The sequence below is a fragment of the Ipomoea triloba genome, chromosome 5, assembly GCF_003576645.1.
Source record: "Ipomoea triloba cultivar NCNSP0323 chromosome 5, ASM357664v1".
Classification (NCBI taxonomy): Eukaryota; Viridiplantae; Streptophyta; class Magnoliopsida; order Solanales; family Convolvulaceae; genus Ipomoea; species Ipomoea triloba.
In genome coordinates, this window is record NC_044920.1 from 21,317,364 (window position 1) to 21,322,315 (window position 4,952).

The 4,952-nt window shown below is 33.3% G+C and overlaps 1 long non-coding RNA gene across 1 annotated transcript; it reads right to left on the reverse strand.

Annotated features, from left to right (window-relative positions):
• Positions 1-3,056: 3,056 nt before the first annotated feature.
• LOC116021217 lies at positions 3,057-4,653 on the reverse strand. The gene is made up of 2 exons (XR_004098948.1): positions 4,525-4,653; positions 3,057-3,643 (listed from the first exon to the last, which is right to left on the reverse strand). It is a non-coding gene; the product is annotated as an uncharacterized LOC116021217 (long non-coding RNA).
• Between the last annotated feature and the right edge of the window lie 299 nt (positions 4,654-4,952).

A 4,952-nucleotide genomic window follows, 5' to 3' on the forward strand; every position in this document is an offset into this window, starting at 1 on the left:
TCCCTACTATTTTATTTATGTCTGGCTCCGCTAACATATAGACTTGGCAGAAGTTTTTTACAATTCAAATTATTCTCATGATACCTTTGACCTTTGGTTAATGATGGATAAATTTCTTACCACTCAATCACACCCCAAGTTGAGTATTACGTTGGAGGAGTGCATAAACATATACAAAAACTATCTCAATTAATTCACAATAATGGATGCAAAATTTTCCTGCATGTAATTCATATTCTTCTAATTTTAACATATGTTTTTGTGGATAATTCTCACTACCAACACAATTAAGTGTGGAGCCTAATTATATTATATAGCAACAGGAATACGTGCATGCATCACATCTCACAAGATATTTCTAGCAGCAACTCTTAGAGGTCATTTTGTAATTAGAAAAGCTCTAGGTGCGTTTACTAACTGGAAATTTTCTCTAATTTTCTGAAATTTTGAAAACTGGAAAACAGAAAACAGAAAACATGTTTACTAGCACAGTTTTCTATTTTGAAAACAGAAAATAATTTTTCACTATAAAAAACTATTTTCTAAATGGAAAACAGCATTAGTTGTTATCTATTAGACTATATGTCATTATAACCACATTCTCACCATTATCTACTTACATATTTATTCATTACTATGATTACATTTATTATCATCTTCTTTTACTTATCATTATCTTCTATTTTTTCTATTTACATTATTTATTTAAACATAACTTATTTGATTATGCTTAAAATTATACATCATTCACATTATCCAAATTAAAAATTGAAATCTATACCACGCTTTATATTTTGATTGAACTCAATTGATTTTTGGTTTCGATCCAGATATCATATATCAAAATTTCACACATATATTACTATATTAGAATTCAAAATAAAAATTATATATTACATACATGTCATTCAAATGAATATATCCAAACATATTTTAAATATTAGCTCAAAAAATATTAATATTATCTAAATTAAATTTTTTGTGAACTTAATAGGTTATTGGTTCAAATATATTTTTATTTATGTTATATACATATATAAATTTGGTCCGGATATCAAATGTAATTTTTTTTTTCCATATATTGGACTTCAAAGTAAAATATATATTTATTCTATTTAAACCAAATATATCTTAAAATATTTTAAATATAAGGTTTAAAAATAACTCGAAATTAAACTTATTGTTAATTTTATAACGTTAATTTGAAAAAATAAATGTTAGTAAACAAGTTTTCTAAACAGAAAACAGAGAATGGAAAACAGAGAATGAAAACTGAAAAATTGAAAAACAGAAAACAGAAAATAATTTTCTGTTAGTAAACAAACCCTCTGTTTTTTTTTTTTTTTTTCCAATTCAAAAAGTAGGAAAGTTATTCATATATTAATATTATTAGTTTTTTACCAAGTCCTTTAACTTCAAATAAAACTTATTTGTTGTATAAATTTATCTTGTTGAAGTTATTTCCATTTCGTTTATTTTAGCCTTTATAATCTTTCGGAAGCTTTAGTTCTTCCAGAGGGAGGAAAATCAATATTGAAGTATATGTTGGAGGAGTGAGAATTATCTTACACAGAAACTATCTATATTAATTCACAATGGATGCAAAACTTTTTAAAATTTCCCTATGATTCATTTTTTTTCTAATATATATATATATATATATATATATATATATATATATATATATATATCAAACCCCATTCACATGCAAACCCCATTAAAATACAAACATGTGGAGTAATAATGGTCTTTAGATTAGATAAATGAAGGGATGAGATCAAATAAAACAAATTAATTACGTGATCTGCTTAATAAAAATCAAAGGGTAATTAAGGAATAATGAATACGTAATATTATATGACTTATATTTGGTATGGGATTTTCTGCAAGAAATAAGGAGCTCAAAGTTTGGTAGGATTATACTACGTCATGTACTGATGTACATCAACAAAGAAGGGACGACGGAATCGGAACACCGGGAGTCCGGGACGGCACGGATAAAACATGGATGCGAATGAAAGACGGCGTGGAGGCGGAACATGCACCCAGGTTAGTAATCCAATAATTATTCTCACCGCCATACTAAAAAAAGTCCAAAGATGGATGTGTTAGCTTTAGGCACACACGGGTGTATGTGTTCTTGGTGTTAGAAATTGTGTGTTTGCGAACCGTGTGCGTATCAGGAATAAACCGTGTTGGGGACAGAGCCATATAGTGGAAAAGGAACTAAGAAATATGGTCTGTAATAGGATAGTGGGTTTTAAAATGTTATGCGTGATAGGTGTTGCCAAATAGAACTGTGTGCTTGATAACGCCTAAGTGTGTGCACTAATTAATCAACATTGTTTACATTGCAGATACAAAGCTAGTCTTTGTTCCAACTGCATGGGTTTGGTGAATGGTTGGTCAGATAAGATGGAAAAAATAGTGTCAACATTGCAGCAGCTTAAAGGAGAGGTACAAAGGGCCAAACAGCAAACACATCAATGTAGCAACACCCAAACCGTCATTGAATCAATATTTGGCGCAACGACACTTAGAGAGATACACATTAAAGCACCCAGGGTGGCGATGAACAAAGGTAGTGGGTAAAGACTCAGGAGCACCAAAGAAAAAGCAGCGGTAAAGAAGAAAAAAAAAAAAAAAAGGAAGGATGTGCCATACACCAGCAATTGTCTAGACAAAATAGAAGAATCAGAAGACTAGAATGCCATATTTTTAAGAGAAGAAAATGAATTTTTTCTTAAAGTTGTTAGAAAGATTAATAAATAGACTACGAAATGTTGGTTAATTGAACTATATATTTGTTAATTTATTAAATTGAACGAAGTGCACACACTCGGTCTGTAGTTGTGCATACGGGGCGTCCCAGAACACACCGGTGTGCACCATCGCGTAAAAGTAGGTGCACGCACCGCGAAATATAACAAATAATCATCATAATTGGTCACAAGATTATCATAAAAATGGGCAAAAATCAAGGTTAAAAGTGCACAATAACACAGACCAAAGGTCAGTAAACAAGATGTGTGAGCCACTCAAGAAAACACATGTAATGGAATTACAAAATGAATATGGATATAATTAGCTGAAACCATAGTCTAATAAGTGGAAGAAAGTTGTATGTTCTATATACACTTAACCCAACGTATACACAGGATTGCACAAAAACGTAGCACTAAAACCATACGAGAAGCGTGTAGAAAATTAGAAACGGGCCAACACAATTATATAGCGTGTGCACAAAAGACCGCCACAACAAAAAGTTCTAACAATAGTAATTGTAGTCAACAACAAGCGACAACCAACAAAATGACATAGCAGGAAAAACATCTCTACGAAGGAGCGAGAGAAAAACTGGTATACTGGTACACCTGGGATTGAATTCAGAAACTGCGAGTTCTTTCATGTAGTGCAGCCTAAGTTTGTGTAGCTCCGTAGTGTCCCCCTTAACAAGACCGCATTTCCATTTAGACATCCCTTGGCCTGCATACGTCTCCATGTGACACATAAAATAAACCCCACAATCGGTCTTATTCTTCAAATCCCGCCAAGACATTTGCATCCTCTTACCCTCCAAACAAGCACAAATAGCCGACTTCCCAGGGTGAATACGTCTAAAGAACTCAGAGAGCATATCCTTCTACAGAGATTAAAATAAAATTAAAGGACGTCTAAAGAACTCAAAGAGCATATCCTTCTACAGAGATTAAAATAAAATTAAAGGAGGACTTTAAAATCAACACAGTTCACCAACTAGTAATAGACTGCACACACAATAACTGAACTACGCACACAGTATAACAAAACTATACACACACTATAACTGAACTACGCAAAGCAACCAAAATTTTGAAATAAACTCATTCTACAAAACGCAACAACAGAGCACGCACCCATACTAAAACATGCACACACCTACTCCAAAGCCAACGAACTTCAGTACAACAATAAATAAGTAAAACAAGATTGTGCAATCTATACCAAAGTACACACCATACCATAACTAAGTAAATCAACACAATTCAACAATAAGAAATATATTGCACACACTATAACTAAACTACGCACACAGTGTATTAATAACACAAATGCTGAACAGAACCCCCCCTCCCCCAGTTCACGAACTGAAATCGGTCAAAAATGGACATAAAACACCAGAAAACTGGAATACCGAAATTAAGCACATAATTCACAATATGAAGGAACAAAAATAGAAAACCCTAACCAAAATACTAAACCGACCTAACAAAAAAAACCATGACACAACCTGCTCACACCAACCGTAGCACTACCCATACGTAAAACACCAAGAACAAACCCCTCAGCCACCACCAACACTAAACTCATAAATGTCCACAAAACCCAAACACACCAACCAAACTAACTCAGATTTGACCACTATTGAATCATAGCTCCCTCCATACATAAAACACACTGAACCAATCCCCAACCCCAGCACCCGACACACAAGAACACCAAAAAAAAATACGAAAACCACGAAAAGGGAAAAAAGAGAAATACCTCGACCGACACCCCAAGTAGGTGGTTCCGGACGCTTGACTCCACTGCGGTCCTCACCGACGACCATTGCTACTTGGAGAATAACGAGAGAATGGAGAGAGAGATGGACGACTTCGCGCATAGAATTTGCGAATGGAGAGAAACACAAGCGGCTGAAACGCAAATAAACCAGGCGCATGTGAATAGAATCTCAGATGAGTCAGATTTGGCTAGGTTACAGCAGTAAAATCTCAAAATTGCCCCTACATCCGAACGGAAATAGACACTCATATCCACGAACAAATAATAACCGTCCAAATCTAACATCCAACGGTGCCATTCAATCCACATGTTTGTATTTTAAGTGGTGTTTTTACATGAATGTAATTCTATATATATATATATATATATATATATATATATATATATATATAAATAATTGGGTTCCT